Raw genomic sequence first — 21272 nt, 5'->3', positions numbered from 1 at the left:
AATCGTTCCTAGCTCTGTTGTATCTGCTTCTGTTGTCCTCTGTTCTTTGTCTTCTGTACTTCCTCCACTCCCGTCTGCTGGCCATTTTTGCTTCCTGACACTGTCTATTAAACCATGGGTTATTATATTCCTTCTTATTTTTTCCCTTTACCGTTGGTATAAATCTCTCTTCGGCCTCCTGGCATTTCTGTATGACTAGGTCCATCATATCTTGGACTGTTTTTCCTCTAATTTCTTCCTCCCACTGCACTTCACCCAGATAGTCCCTTATCCTCATATAGTCCCCTTTCCTGTAGTCAGCTCTCCTTTCCCAGATCTCTTGTCCCATGGTCATAAGTTTGAATTCCATCATGTAGTCAAAGACTAGGACACAATGGTCACTGGCCCCTAGAGGTATTTCATGCTCTAAATTCTCGATATCTTCTACGTTCTGGGTGAAAATCAGGTCTAATAGGCTCGGTGCATCTCCTCCTCTTTCCCTTGTGTCTTCCTTCACATGTTGTGTCAGGAAATTCCTGTCTATAACATCTACTAATTTTGCTCCCCACGTTTCGTCCCCTCCATGGGGATTCCTTGATTCCCAATTTATCTCTCCATGATTTAGGTCCCCCATGATCAGCAGCTTCGCTCTCATTCTGTGGGCTAGTGTTGCTGCCTTCTGCAGTTCATCTATACATGCTTTGTTGTTGTCATCATACTCCTGCCTGGGTCTTCTACTGTTTGGTGGGGGATTGTAGATTACCAGGATCACAATCTTCCTCCCATCTACTGTCAGAGTTCCATGTATGAAGCTTGTGCACTCATTGGTAACTCGATTTCCCAGGTCTTCAAACTTCCATTTCCGCTTTATTAGGAGTGCTACTCCCCCTCCCTGTCTCTGTGTCCTCTCTTTTCGTATCACCTGGTACCCTTCAGGAAAGATTGCATCTGAGATCATGTCACTAATTTTAGTTTCCACAATTGCAACTATGTCAGGATCTGCTTCACTCACTCTTTCTTTTATCTCTTCTGCTTTATTAGATACCCCATCAGCATTGGTGTACCAAACCTTGAGATTCTTCATGGAAACTCTTGTACCAGAGTTCTCCCTTTCTCTGGGGGTCTGGGGGGATCTGGGGGATGTCTGGGGGGTGACTGGGGGCAGAGGGGATCTGGGGGATCTGGGGGGTGTCTGGGGGATGACTGGGGGCGGGGAGGGTCCGGGGGATGTCCGGGGGGATCCGGGGGGTGTCTGGGGGGGTCCGGGGGGTGTATGGGGGATGAAAGAGTTCAGGAGGGGGGTGTTCAGAAAGAGTGCTTGGGGGGCTACTGGGGGCTGGGCTTCTAGGAAGGTAGGTAGGAGGGTCTGGGGTAGGGCCTGGGTAGGTAGGTCTGGAGTAGGAAGGGCATACTGGGTCTGAAGATTAGGGAGGGCATAGAGGGATTGGGAGATAGCGTAAGGTTGGGAGACAAATAGAGGTTGAGAGGTTGGGAGGGGGAAGGATAGAGGGGGTGGGGGGGACCTCCCACCTCCCTCGCAAGGGTGGGGGGTCACATGGAAGGAGAGGGGATGAGGAGGGGTGAGGGCTGGGTAGGCTTTGGGTGTTGAGGGGATGAGGTCTGGGTGGGTTCTTGGGGTTGAGGGGATGAGGTCTGGATGGGTTTTGGGGGTTGAGGGGATGAGAGCTGGGTGGGTTTTGGGGGTTGAGGGGATGAGGGCTGGACGGGTTTTGGGGGCTGAGGTGATGAGGGGGTCCTTGGAATGTGGGATGAATTTGACTCCAGTGGGGTCAGAGGGGTCAAGGGATGTGCTGGGGAGATAAGCAGGGGCGGCTGATTTGGGGAAGGGGTGACCTGAGAAGCACGTGTGAGCTGGTTAGCATGGGGTGGTTTAGCACTGGGGTGTGTAGCTGCGCTCAAATGGGAAGAGTCGTACTGTTGTTTGCTTGCTCTGTGGGCAATCTGTTCCTCCTTCGTCATGAATTTGTCAATAAATACGTTGTAGTAATTTTCGCTACCTCTGAGTAGGTGTTTGTGATGCAGTATGTAATCCACTGCCTCTTCGTTAGTGAACTGTACCAGGACAGGTCGTTTCCTGTTACAGTTGTATGGTCCAATGCGTCGGTGGACTTGCACCTCATTCCCTGCCATCTGGGCTCTCATGTTCTCAAGATCCCCTGTAGTTCCAAATCCTCAATCTCCATCCTTTCCTGCCTCGATGGTGCCCTGGCTTCAAGTAATCCATGGATTATGATTGTCCTCTTTCTCAGTTCAGTTTGTGTGTGTGTGTGTGTGTGTGTGTGTGTGTGTGTGTGTGTGTGTGTGTGTGTGTGTGTGTGTGTGTGTGTGTGTGTGTGTGTGTGTGAGGACAAAAAATTAGTTACTAACATTTGATCGATTGACAGTTGAGAGGCTGGCCAAAAAAGAGCCAGGGCTCATCCCCAGTAAGCACAACTAGGTGAATACACAGACACAGACTAGGTTAAGAAAATACCATAGATCGACAAGTTTCTTCTTCCAAGGCCTTAATGTCGCGGTTATGAGGAGAAATGCCTTTTGTGTCTTGGCCACGTGTCCAGCCCCTGAGGAGTTAATGATTTATGACAGCAATTATTCAGGAAATCAGAGTCAAATAGAAAGATTTGCTTTGAATGCTCATTGTTTCCTCTTCCTCAGGCTATGAGTTCCCATATTTGTATGGTTTTGCAGGAAAATTCTTGCGCTGCCCCACGACGCCTCTGGCTGACCCAATAAGTGTTACTCATGTTTCCTTTCAGTGTTACTGAGGCAGTGTATGAGTATTTATGAATAATATATTCGAATTAGTAAGATTATGTCATATGTTGTATATATCCACTTCTACACAGCCTTTGCAAATGATGGCAAGGGTCAAGGAAACGCATCTCTTAGCAACTGGCCATAACAATTCAATGAACTTTGGAGACTTAATTTGTCAACTTCCTTCTTAACCAATAAAAACCTAACATTAATATAATTGCTATATTTTGCAAGATGCTTTGAGAAACGTGTTCTTGTTACTTCCCAAACAAAACAAATGCTAACACAGCATGGTTGCTTGAAACTAGAATTTTGCATTAAAGAACCTCGCTTCTTCTATACATAAGTAAAAAAACTGTGTTTTCTGTTCAACATAGTTATTTTCACTGTAGTTTTTAAGAGTGAAGATAATTATGTCCAACTGGAAAGTCATGCAGTTGCGGATATGTTGAACTGGATAAGAAGCACGACTCTCTTAACACGATAAGCTATGGCTCGTACTCAGAGCAGGTTGGCAGAGCAGGTCGTGCACTCAGAGCAGGTCGGCACTCAGAGCAGGTCGGCACTCAGAGCAGATCGTGCACTAGAGCAGGTCGTGGACTAGAGCAGGTCGTGGACTAGAGCAGGTCGTGGACTAGAGCAGGTCGTGGACTAGAGCAGGTCGTGGACTAGAGCAGGTCGTGCACTAGAGCAGGTCGTGCACTAGAGCAGGTCGTGGACTAGAGCAGGTCGTGCACTAGAGCAGGTCGTGCACTAGAGCAGGTCGTGGACTAGAGCAGGTCGTGGACTAGAGCAGGTCGTGCACTAGAGCAGGTCGTGCACTAGAGCAGGTCGTGCACTAGAGCAGGTCGGCACTCAGAGCAGGTCGTGCACTAGAGCAGGTCGGCACTCAGAGCAGGTCGTGCACTCAGAGCAGGTCGGCACTCAGAGCAGGTCGATACTCAGAGCAGGTCGGCACTCAGAGCAGGTCGTGGACTAGAGCGGGTCGTGCACTAGAGCGGGTCGTGCACTAGAGCAGGTCGTGGACTAGAGCAGGTCGTGCACTAGAGCAGGTCGTGGACTAGAGCAGGTCGTGCACTAGAGCAGGTCGTGCACTAGAGCAGGTCGTGCACTAGAGCAGGTCGTGGACTAGAGCAGGTCGTGGACTAGAGCAGGTCGTGCACTAGAGCAGGTCGTGCACTAGAGCAGGTCGTGGACTAGAGCAGGTCGTGGACTAGAGCAGGTCGTGCACTAGAGCAGGTCGTGCACTAGAGCAGGTCGTGGACTAGAGCAGGTCGTGCACTAGAGCAGATCGTGCACTAGAGCAGGTCGTGCACTAGAGCGGGTCGTGCACTAGAGCAGGTCGTACACTAGAGCAGGTCGTGCACTAGAGCAGGTCGTGCACTAGAGCAGGTCGTGGACTAGAGCAGGTCGTGGACTAGAGCAGGTCGTGGACTAGAGCAGGTCGTGCACTAGAGCAGGTCGTGCACTAGAGCAGGTCGTGCACTAGAGCAGGTCGTGCACTAGAGCAGGTCGTGGACTAGAGCAGGTCGTGGACTAGAGCAGGTCGTGCACTAGAGCAGGTCGTGGACTAGAGCAGGTCGTGCACTAGAGCAGGTCGTACACTAGCGCAGGTCGTGGACTAGAGCAGGTCGTGGACTAGAGCAGGTCGTGGACTAGAGCAGGTCGTGGACTAGAGCAGGTCGTGCACTAGAGCAGGTCGTGCACTAGAGCAGGTCGTGCACTAGAGCAGGTCGTGGACTAGAGCAGGTCGTGGACTAGAGCAGGTCGTGGACTAGAGCAGGTCGTGCACTAGAGCAGGTCGTGCACTAGAGCAGGTCGTGCACTAGAGCAGGTCGTGCACTAGAGCGGGTCGTGCACTAGAGCGGGTCGTGCACTAGAGCGGGTCGTGCACTAGAGCGGGTCGTGCACTAGAGCAGGTCGTGGACTAGAGTGGGTCGTGCACTAGAGCAGGTCGTGCACTAGAGCAGGTCGTGCACTAGAGCAGGTCGTGCACTAGAGCAGGTCGTGCACTAGAGCGGGTCGTGCACTAGAGCAGGTCGTGCACTAGAGCAGGTCGTGCACTAGAGCGGGTCGTGCACTAGAGCAGGTCGTGCACTAGAGCAGGTCGTGCACTAGAGCAGGTCGTGCACTAGAGCAGGTCGTGCACTAGAGCAGGTCGTGCACTAGAGCAGGTCGTGCACTAGAGCAGGTCGTGCAATAGAGCAGTTCGTGCACTAGAGCGGGTCGTGCACTAGAGCGGGTCGTGGACTAGAGCAGGTCGTGCACTAGAGCAGGTCGTGCACTAGAGCAGGTCGTGCACTAGAGCAGGTCGTGCACTAGAGCGGGTCGTGCACTAGAGCAGGTCGTGCACTAGAGCAGGTCGTGCACTAGAGCAGGTCGTGCACTAGAGCAGGTCGTGCACTAGAGCAGGTCGTGCACTAGAGCAGGTCGTGCAATAGAGCAGGTCGTGCACTAGAGCGGGTCGTGCACTAGAGCGGGTCGTGGACTAGAGCAGGTCGTGCACTAGAGCAGGTCGTGCACTAGAGCAGGTCGTGCACTAGAGCAGGTCGTGCACTAGAGCAGGTCGTGCACTAGAGCGGGTCGTGCACTAGAGCAGGTCGTGCACTAGAGCAGGTCGTGCACTGGAGCAGGTCGTGCACTAGAGCAGGTCGTGCACTAGAGCAGGTCGTGCACTAGAGCAGGTCGTGCACTAGAGCGGGTCGTGCACTAGAGCGGGTCGTGCACTAGAGCAGGTCGTGGACTAGAGCAGGTCGTGGACTAGAGCAGGTCGTGGACTAGAGCAGGTCGTGCACTAGAGCAGGTCGTGCACTAGAGCAGGTCGTGCACTAGAGCAGGTCGTGCACTAGAGCAGGTCGTGCACTAGAGCAGGTCGTGCAATAGAGCAGGTCGTGCCCTGGAGCAGGTCGTGCACTAGAGCGGGTCGTGCACTAGAGCAGGTCGTGCAATAGAGCAGGTCGTGCACTAGAGCAGGTCGTGTGGGAACCGACCTGTGAGATTTATATTTATTTAATTTATATGAATTTATATTTACGTTAATTTATATACTTCGATAGCAATTTGTATAATGATAAGTGGACTGTATTTCTGCAATAATCTCAATCTCACAAATCGATCCTCTACACATTAGGGGGGGGTTTATATTTATATATATGCAGCCAATCAAACTACAGTATTAACTACATACATTGAAAAGGTTCCTTATCTTATAGTACAGCAGGTTAGTCCACCAGGTATAACTAGGGTGTCGACACCAAATTATCGTCTTTGAGGCAGCTTCCATCACCCAGTAACTGGTGCACAAAATCTCCCTCGTCTTGACCTGTCAAAAGTGCGCTAGCTGTGAAGCCAGAATCCTATATATGACAAGCTATATCAGAGAAAACACTATACAGTACATGGAACATGAAGACCTGGCTTAATTACCTTTAGTTTGAGGCTTCCACGTGATCTAACCGGGTCACCCTATATCCTGACATTAATGGCCATAAATGAATGATAAACGGGTTTCGGATAGACACTTAACTTGAATTTGTAGACAGCGTGTTGAAAAATGGTACACCTTTGGTTTCCATAACACTACGTCCAAGTAAATTTAACAGGAGCCGAATTTGCTCCCGTGTGAGCCTCTGGTCTCAATATAAACAATGGCTGTTTAACACTCCATACTATTGACGTTACTGGCCGACATTGTCCAGATATGATAGGAGCTAAATTTGCTCCACACGTCTCGGAGGTGACACAACAATGGCTCCCCCTTCCTCCCTCTGACGCCTGGCTTACATTGTCCAGATTTCAGAACGTGATAGAAGGGTCACATTTACTCTACTTTAATATTGATAATTAAGTTAATTTATATAAGATGTTTTATGATGGTAAAGTCCAAAGACTAATGTATTTAAGAATAATTCCCAGCAAAATACCTGGTGAATTATAATAGTATGTGGTGATGATATCCCGTTTTCTATAGACGGTAATTCCACTACAAGTTACGTTTTCTATGGGTAACTTGTTTATACAATACAGCTATTATCTGTATGATATAAAATGGTGTCGGATTTTCCGACATAATTCCCCAGGGGCTGCTCACGGGTCGAAGTCCTAATTAGAACAGACGAACACCGATACTCCTCCTTCGAATTATTAGATTAATTTGATGTTAGTAGTTAGTAATCACACATTTATGTGTCTGTTCGTACAGGACGGATGTCCCGTACTAGAGTTGCAGGGGTTAGAAGTCTAATGCGATTTCATTTCCCTGTCAACTCTTGAAAGGCTAATATTCAAGCCTAATTACATATTATTTAACCCAGAAGACTGAATGTGATCAAGTACTACAGTCAAGTATGATTCAGGGACTGCAGTGAGATCAGTGACATTAGATATAACTTGAAGTTTCTTCAGGTAACTGGTCACTGATATATAAACACTGAGGCCCATGGAATACATCTTGATTAAATAATAAATGTATCAAATCAGTCATCAGATTTATTGGGGTTTTTAATTTAGTTAATTGATTCAGAAGATTGAATAGCTCATCATTAAAGTAAAGTATGGTTCTGAGACTGCAGTGGGTTCAGTGACATTGGTCGCAGTGACTTGTAGCTGTTTTAGGCTACTGTTCACTGATTTGCCACTGAGGCCTCATGAACTCATCTCCAGCTTTAAATGATGATACTAACATCAACCTCTGTTGGTATAGTCAGCTGTAATCTCCTTAGTATAATGCTACTGGAGAAATATAATCAGCTGACAAATTTAGATTTCTACTGGTATTGTTTATCTGCAGGCATAGGTCTCCTCAGGCTTGATACTGGGCCTGAGAGCAATTTACCTCCTGCAGAGTTTAACATGGTTATACCCTGATATTTAGTAGGGCTACCAATGAATCGATGGCAATAGTCTGTCCCTACAAGGAGACCGAAGTCGTTGAGGTGATCAGACTTAATATTATCTGCCAATTTTATTCCTCTATTTCTCAGGAATTTGGCTGTTGCTCGCAGACCTTGAACTTGTAGGTCTACTGGTATTTTGTCCACCACAATGGCTTGTACTCGACAGACGTACCTGCCTAAGCGTACTGATGGTTGTACCACCTGGTAGACTTGAGGTCCTGCATCTGTTACAAACCCTGAGATGTTGAATGACATCTGGGCTACAGGCCTTAATTGTAATTCATCTGCCAACCTTTTAGTGATATATGTTCTCTGGGATCCTTGGTCAAACAACCCTCGGGTATGGACCTTGGCCCTCTTATTCAGGATGGTAATTTGGGCAGTAGGCAAAGTCGTATTACCTTTAGACTTTGCCGATTGGACACTCTTTGTTGGTTGCACCTTGCAGTACTGTACTGTGGTGGGAATGCTATCTTCCACCTTGGGGTTTGGAGACGTTGTTTTGGTGTCTCTGCACAATGCTGCATGGTGTTGACCTTTGTTACACCTATTACAAGGGTGTAATTGGGTATCACAATCCTTGATGTTATGTTTCCTGAGGCACCTCGTGCAATGTTGCAAATCTTTGAGTCGCTCAACACGGGCGTCACTATCAGGAAAATTAGAGCAGTGGTACATTGAATGTTTCTCATTGCAGAACAAACATGTTCCATAGCTTCCAGTACCCTTTGGTGTCACGTTCTTGGATGACACAGTAACTATAGGCTTGGAGGGTCCCACTGCATATACGCCCACACTGCCACTGTTCCACTTTGGTGTTGAATTATAATGTCTAGATTGATTTGGAGTACCTTTGGTACTCTGTGGTTTACTATTATTGGTTTCTGAGGGTTTACTTGGTGGTTTTAATTTGTCATGTGTTCGTGATTGATGAACTACTGACTTTAAACCTTCAGATATTTCATTCATGGATAAGATGCTTTTATTGTAATGAGCACTCATTTGTCTCAATATGTCCCTAGGTATTTTCTCCTGGACAATTATTTTCAAGACCCACTCAGCCCCGTTTGTATCTGCTGTCAGGCTGAGGGCATTGATCAATGATTCTACCTCCAGCTTGAAGACTTGGAGTGAATCAGCTGAAGCCTCCGGTGGGGGTAAATGCAACAGCTCATGAACTAAATGTGATGTTCTCACTTCTGGATCAGCATAATTATCCTTGAGGAGTTTTACTGCCAGATCATAGCCGTCATTAGTTAATCTCAGATGGGATACTACTGTTTTAGCCTCACCTGATAATTGGCCTTGCAAATAAGAGAATTTACTACTCTTTGGTAAAGATTGTTTTGAGTCTACAAGGTCAACGAATTTGTTCCAAAATTCATCCCAATCTTCCTCATCTTTTCCTGAGAAAGTGGGTAAATTAATTGGAGGGAGTCGAGCCTCTGCTTGACTCGTATTAGATGCAACTGTTGCTGTTGTTGCTGTTGTTGTTGCCTTGTTTTGGGCAATTAATTTGACATAAGGCTGTAACGTGGCCTGAGTGTGATCTTCATAATTCGCAAGATCAACCATAATGTCGTCTATTTCTGTTTTTGATAAATTAGTGTTGGCAAGTTCAGCCACATATGTTGCTATTTGGCATTTGATTTGCTCAAATTTACCTGCAGCTGCTTGATAATAGCTTTCCAGGTCAGCATAATCAACTTGAGATTGTTGTGACAAATCTTCACATTTCTTGATCTGTCTTGTTAAGTGGCCTTTAAGACCTGCAAGGGTTCTTTTCATTCTCCCTGCATTATCCATACTGGCTCGTTGGTGAAGCCTTGTGGGACTTGTACTTGGGCTGCTCATAATACTGAACAAACACTAATGGTAGCCTAGGGTAAATTCTGCACTCACTAGGCAATAATCCTACCTCTACTAGAGGTTAGCACTTAAAATTAATACACATTATATATATACAATCATACACACTAATGATTTGAGTGATAAACCAGTGTCACTGGAAGTACCTTTAGGTTAGCTCTTCTATATCACCCTAGGATGGTAGAGACACTAATTAATCACTCAAAGGTGTAATGATCATAAGTAAATTATTATATATACAACTCAATTCGAGTTGATAAAAATTACACCCAAAATAGGGTCTGGACCATTCATTAATGGTGTTAGGTTATTCAATATAGTACAACTGACTATGGTAATAAAGGGACTAGGATGAGCAATAATAGTTCAACTAGTCATATCCTACCCTGTTGTGGGTTGGCAATTAGTAAATATTATACTGTGATCACTAGTGCAATATATATTAAATAATTCTCTATTTGGAGAAATAATATACACAATTATTGATAATAGCCTCTTAATTAGCCTCTATGAAACTTCTAATATTATCAAGAAGTATTAAATATTATTAGTGACCTCGCGAAATAAAGTCCACAAAATTCGTAGATAATCTCTCGCGAAATGTAACACCACGAAATCCGTGAACAATCTCGCGACACAGTCACTAATTTGGCTGGCTTCTATATTAGCGCTGTCATTTCACAGAATAACACGGCACCAAATCTGTGGGTGTGCATGAAACCGCTGACGAAGCTGATCTGGGCTGAGGGAGGCTCCTGAGCTCCCACGAGGCTTCGCCGCTGTCTTTGACTGGCTTTGTTTAAATCACACTGCACTAGTATATTTAATGAATCCACTGGTTAACTGGTTCATCCGGTACTAAGATGACCAAATGTGGGTTCAAAGGATCAAATAATCCGTCATCCGGTTCGAAGATGACCAAATAATGTGGGAACCGACCTGTGAGATTTATATTTATTTAATTTATATGAATTTATATTTACGTTAATTTATATACTTCGATAGCAATTTGTATAATGATAAGTGGACTGTATTTCTGCAATAATCTCAATCTCACAAATCGATCCTCTACACATTAGGGGGGGGGTTTATATTTATATATATGCAGCCAATCAAACTACAGTATTAACTACATACATTGAAAAGGTTCCTTATCTTATAGTACAGCAGGTTAGTCCACCAGGTATAACTAGGGTGTAGACACCAAATTATCCTCTTTGAGGCAGCTTCCATCACCCAGTAACTGGTGCACAAAATCTCCCTCGTCTTGACCTGTCAAAAGTGCGCTAGCTGTGAAGCCAGAATCCTATATATGACAAGCTATATCAGAGAAAACACTATACAGTACATGGAACATGAAGACCTGGCTTAATTACCTTTAGTTTGAGGCTTCCACGTGATCTAACCGGGACACCCTATATCCTGACATTAATGGCCATAAATGAATGATAAACGGGTTTCGGATAGACACTTAACTTGAATTTGTAGACAGCGTGTTGAAAAATGGTACACCTTTGGTTTCCATAACACTACGTCCAAGTAAATTTAACAGGAGCCGAATTTGCTCCCGTGTGAGCCTCTGGTCTCAATATAAACAATGGCTGTTTAACACTCCATACTATTGACGTTACTGGCCGACATTGTCCAGATATGATAGGAGCTAAATTTGCTCCACACGTCTCGGAGGTGACACAACAATGGCTCCCCCTTCCTCCCTCTGACGCCTGGCTTACATTGTCCAGATTTCAGAACGTGATAGAAGGGTCACATTTACTCTACTTTAATATTGATAATTAAGTTAATTTATATAAGATGTTTTATGATGGTAAAGTCCAAAGACTAATGTATTTAAGAATAATTCCCAGCAAAATAGCTGGTGAATTATAATAGTATGTGGTGAGGATATCCCGTTTTCTATAGACGGTAATTCCACTACAAGTTACGTTTTCTATGGGTAACTTGTTTATACAATACAGCTATTATCTGTATGATATAAAATGGTGTCGGATTTTCCGACAGGTCGTGCACTAGAGCAGGTCGTGCACTAGAGCAGGTCGTGGACTAGAGCAGGTCGTGGACTAGAGCAGGTCGTGGACTAGAGCAGGTCGTGCAATAGAGCAGGTCGTGCACTAGAGCAGGTCGTGCACTAGAGCAGGTCGTGCACTAGAGCAGGTCGTGGACTAGAGCAGGTCGTGGACTAGAGCAGGTCGTGCAATAGAGCAGGTCGTGCACTAGAGCAGGTCGTGCACTAGAGCAGGTCGTGCACTAGAGCAGGTCGTGCACTAGAGGAGGTCGTGCACTAGAGCAGGTCATCTGTCCACAACATATGTAACTCTCTCATCAGTGCTGCTCACTGACGTTCTCCCTTCACACTCTCATTACTTACATATTTCCTCTCAATAATATCTACCTATATAATGGTTGTCTCGTAACTATCTCTTCAACATTATCCACAACATCAAGTCTCTCTCTCCACTAATTCTCGTCCATTGTATTTCAGTAACTCCAGTAACACTCTCCAGCAGTGTTCCTCCCTCACCCTCCCTCATAACCTCCCGACAACAGCTCCAGAGCCACCATTAACTCCCTCACCTTCCTCCAACAGTGTGGGAGGTCTGCAGTCCGGCCAAGAGTTTGCCTTGGTGGTTCAAGTGTCGAATGAGGAAGGGGTCAGCCCTCCTGTTGTACTTAGTGCCTTCACTCTTAAAGACCATGCCCAGACTGTTATAGGTGAGTCAGCCCTCCTGTTGTACTCAGTGCCTTCACTCTTAAAGATCATCCCCCGACTGTTATAGGTGAGTCAGCCCTCCTGTTGTACTCAGTGCCTTCACTCATAAAGACCATGCCCAGACTGTTATAGGTGAGTCAGCCCTCCTGTTATACTCAGTGCCTTCACTCTTAAAGACCATGCCCAGACTGTTATAGGTAAGTCACCTATGGTATTGCCTATTATATTGAAAAGTTATATATGAAAGTATCTTCGTTTTGTTTTGTACACATTTTAGTACAAGGTGTGCATGTCTGCAGGTGCAGCAGGGAGGGGAAGTGAAGGGAAGGTGGGGATGTTGGGGGGGGGGGGGGGGGAGAGTCCAAAGGAGGTCGAAGATACTTGGCATAAATTATGTTTCTGGTTCAATCCCGGTTTAAACAATAATAAATATAATAAAATTTGAGCACACACATAAACACACACACACACACACACACACACACACACACACACACACACACACACACACACACACACACACACACACACACACACACACACACACACACACACACACACACACACACACACACACACACACACACACACACACACACACACATATGTAAATGATCTCCCAGAGGGTATAGATTCGTTCCTCTCAATGTTTGCCGACGATGCAAAAATTATGAGGAGGATTGAAACAGAGGATGATAGTAGGAGGCTACAAGATGACCTGGATAGACTGAGTGAATGGTCCAACAAATGGCTGTTGAAGTTCAACCCGAGTAAATGCAAAGTAATGAAACTAGGCAGTGGAAACAGGAGGCCAGGCACAGGATACAGAATAGGAGATGAAGTACTTAATGAAACAGACAGAGAGAAAGATCTAGGAGTTGATATCACACCAAACCTGTCTCCTGAAGCCCACATAAAGAGAATAACGTCTGCGGCATATGCGAGGCTGGCTAACATCAGAACGGCGTTCAGGAACCTGTGTAAGGAATCATTCAGAATCTTGTACACCACATATGTAAGACCAATCCTGGAGTATGCGGCCCCAGCATGGAGCCCGTACCTTGTCAAGCACAAGACGAAGCTGGAAAAAGTCCAAAGGTATGCTACTAGACTAGTCCCAGAACTAAGAGGCATGAGTTATGAGGAAAGGCTGCGGGAAATGCACCTCACGACACTGGAAGACAGAAGAGTAAGGGGGGACATGATCACAACCTACAAAATCCTCAGGGGAATCGACCGGGTAAACAAGGATGAACTATTCAACACTGGTGGGATGCGAACAAGGGGACACAGGTGGAAGCTGAGTACCCAAATGAGCCACAGAGACGTTAGAAAGAACTTTTTCAGTGTCAGAGTAGTTAGTAAATGGAATGCATTAGGAAGTGATGTGGTGGAGGCTGACTCCATACACAGTTTCAAATGTAGATATGATAGAGCCCAATAGGCTCAGGAATCTGTACACCAGTTGATTGACGGTTGAGAGGCGGGACCAAAGAGCCAGAGCTCAACCCCCGCAAGCACAATTAGGTGAGTACAATTAGGTGAGTACACACACACACACACACAAACACACACACACAGCTGGATGTCAGAGAAGCTGTTGGGCCGGACGGAATCTCACCATGGGTATTGAAAGAGTGTGCAGGAGCACTTTGCTTGCCACTCTCCATAGTGTATAGTAGGTAACTGGAAGCCGGAGACCTACCAGAAATATGGAAGACTGCTAATGTAGTACCAATATACAAAAAGGGTGACAGACAAGAGGCACTGAACTACAGGCCAGTGTCCTTAACTTGTATACCATGCAAGGTGATGGAGAAGATTGTGAGAAAAAAAAACTATTAACACATCTGGAGAGAAGAGACATCGTGACAACCCATCAACATGGGTTCAGGGAGGGTAAATCTTGCCATACAGGCTTGATAGAATTCTACGATCAGGTGACAAAGATTAAGCAAGAAAGAGAAGGATGGGCGGACTGCATTTTTTTGGACTGTCGGAAAGCCTTTGACACAGTACGCCATAAAAGGTCGATGCATAAGCTGGAGAAACAGGCAGGAGTAACTGGTAGGGCACTCCAGTGGATAAGGGAGTACCTAAGCAATAGGAAGCAGAGAGGTACAGTGAGGGATGAGACCTCAGAATGACGTGAAGTCACCAGTGGAGTCCCACAGGGCTCTGTGCTTGGACCTATCCTGTTTCTGATATACGTAAATGATCTCACAGAGGGTATAGACTCATTCCTCTCAATGTTTGCTGACGACCCCAAAGTTATGAGAAGGATTAAGACAGAGGAGGACAGCTTGAGGCTTCAAGAAGACCTGGACAAGCTGCAGGAATGGTCGAACAAGTGGCTGTTAGAGTTTATTCCAAGCAAATGTAATGTAATGAAGATAGGGGTAGGAAGCAGGAGACCAGATACAAGGTATCATTTGGGAGATGAAATACTTCAAGAGTCAGAGAGAGAGAAAGACCTGGGGGTTGATATCAAGCCAGACCTGTCCCCTGAAGCTCATATCAAGAGGATAACATCAGCAGCATATGCCAGGTTGGCTAACATAAGAACGGCCTTTAGAAACTTGCATAAGTAAACATTCAGAACATTATATACCACGTATGTCAAGCAGATCCTGGAGTATGCAGCTCCAGCATGGAGTCCATATCTAGTCAAGAATAAGACTAAACTGGAAAAGGTTCAAAGGTGTGCCACCAGACTAGTACCCGAGCTGAGAGGTAAGAGCTACGAGGAGAGACTACGGGAATTAAACCTCACTTCGTTGGAAGACAGAAGAGTTAGGGGGGACATGATCACCACATTCAAGATTCTCAAGGGAACCGACAGGGTTGATAAAGACAGGCTATTAAACACAAGGGGCACACGCACTAGGGGACACAGGTGGAAACTGAGTGCCCAAATGAGCCACAGAGATATTAGAAAGAACTTTTTTAGTGTCAGAGTGGTTGACAAATGGAATGCATTAGGAAGTGATGTGGTGGAGGCTGACTCCATACACAGTTTCAAGTGTAGATATGATAGAGCCCAATAGGCTCAGGAATCTGTATACCAGTTGATTGACGGTTGAGAGGCGGGACCAAAGAGCCAGAGCTCAACCCCCGCAAGGAGAACTAGGTGAGTACAACTAGTTGTGTACACACATGGGAGGCAGCCGCGTGGGAGGGTCGAGGGCGTGAGGCTCCGCATTAATCGTCCATAAAATCGGGCTTCTTAGGTTTACAGTGATTGATACAGAACTGGGATATCACGAAGTGTATAACCGCACATAGAAAAACTAAACACAGTTTATATCACTAGAACTTTTGTGTTAAACAGAATAATCACAGCTCCAGGCCACGTGGGGAGCATAGGGCCACGAAGCCGATGTTTACATATTTGTATCAAGGTATACTTGGGCTATAGGGAACAGTGATACAGTAAATTAGAGAACGGTAACACAACAGGCGAGAGGATACAGCATACAGAAACAACCAGCAGCACCGGTCCCCTGGCACTCAGTGGAGGAGCGGGACTCCACACCACGGGGAGAGACGACGACTCCACCCAGGACCTCGACATAAGGACATCATTATAAACTCACCTGGTTGTGCGAGCGGGACGGTTTTGGCCGGTGAGTACTGCCTGCTTCTGTCAGGAACTTCCAGTTATCTCCTGTACATCAGGAGATAACTGATGTACAGTGAGGTCAAGCATCTTCTTGAGGTTATCTTGAGATGATTTCGAGGCTTTACTGTTCCCGCGGCCCGGTGCTCGACCAGGCCTCCACCCCCAGGAAGCAGCCCGTGACAGCTGACTAACACCCAGGTACCTATTTTACTGCTAGGTAACAGAGGCATAGGGTGAAAGAAACTCTGCCCATTGTTTTTCGCTGGCGCCCGGGATTGAACTCGGGACCACAGGATCACAAGTGCAGCGTGCTGTCCGCTCGGCCGACCGGCTCCTTTATCATAAAAGAAATCTTGTTCAGTTTATCATATATATTTAGACTCTCAAAGTGGCTCATTCTGGGTAGAAGTGTGACACATTGGGGACCCTCGTGACACGCACACTCACACACATATGCAGTCTCCGTGGTGTAGTGGTAAGACACTCGCCTGGCGTTCCGCGAGCGCTATGTCATGGGTTCGTATCCTGGCCGGGGAGGATTTACTGGGCGCAATTCCTTAACTGTAGCCTCTGTTTAACGCAACAGTAAAATGTTTACTTGGATGAAAAAACGATTCTTCGCGGCAGGGGATCGTATTCCAGGGACCATAGGATTAAGGACTTGCCCGAAACGCTACGCGTACTAGTGGCTGTACAAGAATGTAGCAACTCTTGTATATATCTCAAAAAAAAAAAAAAAAAAAAAAAAAAAAAAAAAAAAAAAAAAAAAAAAAAAAAAAAAAAAAAACATACACAAACAAACACATACACAAGCAAACACACACACAGTAAAGGGATGGAGTAAATCATAATATGAAATGTTTTTACTTATGTGAAACATCACTCCCGTCACAGGATACCCCCCCACCACCCCTCTCTTTCCCCCCCCCCCCCATCTTTCCCGAAACCTTCCCCCCCCTCCCCCATGCATGGGAACCGGCTAGATAGCGGCCTTTGACACTTAGTTGACAACTGTTGGATAACTGACCATACCTCCTATCTCTCACCCTCCTCTTCCTCCCCCTCCTTCCCCCTAAGCATACACAAATAGTTCTCTTCTGTGCCTCTCTCCCTTTTCTCCCAATATCTCTCCCCCTAACCTCTCCATACACTTACGTCGCACGCACACGCACACACGCGCACTCACGCACACACGCACACACGCACGCACGCCCCCAACTCACTCTACCAAAATACTCCCCCCCACTCCCACTTCCCCCCTGCAACTGACCAGAAATACACACACACACACATACATCACCCCCCCCCCCTTTACACACTGCCTCTGTAGCATACCAGATTCCCCCCCCCCCCTACACCCCCAACCCCTCCCACACAGCGGGACTCCCTCCCTCTATCTGACCACCTGACCTGAAGTGATATCTCCGCCCCCTCCACCCCCCCCCCCAGTTTCCCAGGCGTCCCCTCCCCTACAAACACACACACACACACAAGCGAACATGCACGCATGCACTTGCATGCTTAAGCACAAACACACACACTTAGGGGACACAGGTGGAAACTGAGTGCTCAAATGAGCCACAGAGATATTAGAAAGAACTTTTTTAGTGTCAGAGTGGTTGACAAATGGAATGCATTAGGAAGTGATGTGGTGGAGGCTGACTCCATACACAGTTTCAAGTGTAGATATTATAGAGCCCAATAGGCTCAGGAACCTGTACACCTGTTGATTGACGGTTGAGAGGCGGGACCAAAGAGCTAGAGCTCAACCCCCACAAGCACAACTAGGTGAGTACAACTAGGTGAGTACACACACAACAAACACACACTCATAAAGACAAACACACGCACATGAAAAAGCCAGGAGGTTTTTTTTCCCTCAGCCAGGGAAAATGGTGGAGGGACATCACCAACTACAGGGACAGGGGAGAATGGTGGATACTACCTCTGAATGGCTCAACCAGACATTAGGAGTATTCGGCAGAGACCTGCAGGCAATGCAAATGGGGTTCAACAGAGATCTGCAAGAAATGAGAATGAGATTCAGCAGAGACCTGCAGGATATGAAAGAGAGGTTTGGCCGAGACCTTCAGGAAATGCAAGCATTAATTCAGAACCAAAGGAATGAGTTAGAGGAAGCCTGAGAGGAGATAAAGAGACTCAGGGAAAATCAGAATTCAAACCAGCACAGGGTATGCAACCTCCTGGAAACAGGGGACGAATCTGATGGAAGACTCCTTCCAGGGGGACTCTCTTTTGCAGAAATACTGCAGAACAGCCCAAGTGCCAAGGCCGCTCTAGAGGCGGCAGCTATGAAAGCAGCTACCTCACAGTAAGCTGCAAAATGCACTGAACAATTGCTGGAAAGGAAACGAACAATAATAGTTGTAGGAGTACAGGAACCAGAGGGATCCAATTGGGAGGAGTGGAGAAGGAGAGACCGAGAAACCATGATCTTGGAGGGACTGGATATGGAGGAGGTAGATGGAAACATAGAGAAGGTTTTCAGGCTGGGCATCTACAAGAGGGAAAGGAAACGATTGGCAAAGGTAGTGTTCATGAACGAGGCAACAAGGGAGAAAATCCTATCCAGGAAGAGCAGACTTGTGAGGTCAGGGGGATACGACGTCTTTCTGCAAAGGGACATGACAAGGGAGGAGAGAAGGAAGGCAGCAGAAGCAAGGAGGAGACGCAGAGAAAGGGGTGGGGATATGGGAGCCACAGGACTCAGCTCAGTGTCTCCAGGAACCTCAGAAGGGAGTGGGAATCCCCCCACCAGCAGACCAGCATCCCCAGGGAGGATTGTAACAGAAGCCTCCCACCAACCAACCCCTCAGCCATCCCCCCACCAATCACCGGCACCTCCCCAGACAGTAAAGTCCCCCTTCAGACCATGCCCCCTCATGTTCCCCGATCCCAGACCCTCCCATGTTCCCCCCATGCCCTTTTTCTCCCCCAGCCCCTACCCCAGACCCTCCCATGTTCCCCCCCATGCCCTTTTTCTCCCCCAGCCCCTAACCCAGACCCTCACTGTTCCTGCACCCCATGCCCTTCCCTGTTTCTCCAGCCTGTGCCCAACACAGCTTCCCCATCCCAAGTTCTCCTCCCTACCCCACCCCCCTCCCTCCCGGCCCCAACTGCCCAGGTTCCCCTCCCCTTGCCAACCCCTGACCTCCCTGTCAACCCATCCTAGTCTACCCTGCATACCCCAACCGGTGACCTCCCACCACATGCCCCTCCAGCTTCCCCATCACATGACCCAACTAATCCCGAACCCCGGACCCCCTCAGCCGCATCACGACAGCCCCCCTGTTCCGGACCCTTCCAGCCCCCTCACACCCCAGACGCCCCAGGTCCCCCATCCTAGGCTCACCCATCGCAGACATCCCTTGCCCCCCAACTCCAGTGGAATCAACAGAAACTGAGAATAGACAGAAGAGAGTCAGCTTCAAGGTCATGTACACGAACATAGATGGGATTACAAACAAGGCCAGTGAACTTAGGGAAAGAACACAAGAAGTAAACCCAGATGTAATTGGAGTCACAGAAACAGAACTCTCAGGAATCATAACGAATGCCGTGTTTCCCTATGATTACACTGTAATAAGGAAAGAGAGGGAAGGAAGGAAAGGAGGCGGAGTGGCTCTGCTGATGAGAAAGGAATGGAGTTTCGAGGAGATGGTTGTTCCGGACTGATTAAAGTCTTGTCGAAAGGGACTGTGAAGGGTTCAGAGACTTCATCACAGGCACCATGACGATGGGAGGACCAAAAGTAGTAGTAGCAGTGATATATAACCCACCACAAAATGAAAGAAGACCCAGGCAAGAGTATGACAGAAACAACATGGCAGTTAACATTATCACTGTAGAAACCGATCCCATCTGCTCATCATGGGGGACTTTAATCATGGAAGGATAGACTGGGAAAACAGAGAACCACATGGAGGTGAGGAAACATGGAGAGCGAAACTGCTAGAGGTGACGACTACAAACTTTTTAAGACAGCATGTCAAGGGTCCCACGAGAATGAGAGGCAATGATGAACCAGCAAGACTCGACCTAGTATTCACTCTGAACGATTCAGACATAAGGGAAATCGGTCTTGAAGCCCCCGTGGGTATGAGTGATCACAGTTTACTGTTGTTTGAATATCTGGTCGAAGAAGGGTTAATGTACTCAAGGAAGGGACCAGAAAACAAGAGGCCGGCATTCCGGAAGGGAAACTGTGAGGAGATGAGAAAATTCCTAACTGAAATAGCTTGGGAAACAGAGCTCAGAGGAAAGACGGTTCAAGACATGATGGACTAGATCACACAGAAGTGTAAGGAGGCAGCACACAAGTACGTCCCAGTCCAAAAGGAAAAAAATGAAATGTAAATGAGAAACCCATGGTTTAATCAGAGATGCAAGCTAGCAAAGCAGCTAAGTAAAAGGGCATGGAGAAACTGTAGAAACCACAGAACACTAGAAAGCAGAGAAAGATACCAGAGCGCCAGGAATGAATACGTCAGGGTGAGAAGAGAGGTAGAGAGGCAATATGAAAATGAAATGGCAAGCAAGGCAAAGACTCAACCCAAACTGCTGCATAGCCACATCAGGAGGAAAACAACAGTGAAGGAACAGGTAATGAAACTGAGGATAGGGAGAGAAAGATTCACTACAAACGACAAGGAAGTGTGCGAGGAACGCAATAAGAAATTCCAGGAAGTCTTCACCTCAGAGCAAGGAGAAGTCCCAGAAATAATGGAGGGAACACCTACCCAGACACCACTAGAAGAATTTGAGATTACCAGTGGGGAGGTGAGGAAGCATCTGCTAGATTTGGACGTGACAAAGGCTATAGGCCCGGATGGAATCTCACCATGGATCCTTAAGGAAGGAACAGAGGCTCTGTGCCTACCACTCTCCATAGTGAACAACAAGTCACTGGTAACAGGCGAACTGCCAAAAATTTGGAAGACGGCCAATGTAGTCCCAATATACAAGAAGGGTGATAGGCAGGAGGCACTGAACTACAGGCCAGGGTCCCTAACTTACATTCCATGCAAGATTATGGAAATGATTGTGCGAAAAAAGCTAGTGGAACATCTGGAGCAAAAGAACTTTGTAACACAATATCAACATAGGCTCAGAGATGGCAAATCATGCCTAACAGGATTAATTGAGTTCTATGACCAAGCAACAAAAATCAGGCAAAAGAGAGAAGGCTGGGGAGACTGCATATTACTGGACTTCCAGAAAGCTTTTGACACAGTACCACATAAGAGGGTAGTGCACAAACTGGAGCTGCAGGCAGGAGTGAAATGGAAGGTACTCCACTGGATAAGAGAGTACCTAAGCAACAGGACACAGCGAGTCAGCGTGAGAGGTGAGGTCTCGGAGTGGCGGGGAGTCACCAGTG

Source organism: Procambarus clarkii, chromosome 29 (assembly GCF_040958095.1).
Source record: "Procambarus clarkii isolate CNS0578487 chromosome 29, FALCON_Pclarkii_2.0, whole genome shotgun sequence".
Lineage (NCBI taxonomy): Eukaryota > Metazoa > Arthropoda > Malacostraca > Decapoda > Cambaridae > Procambarus > Procambarus clarkii.
This window is presented reverse-complemented; position numbering follows the sequence as displayed.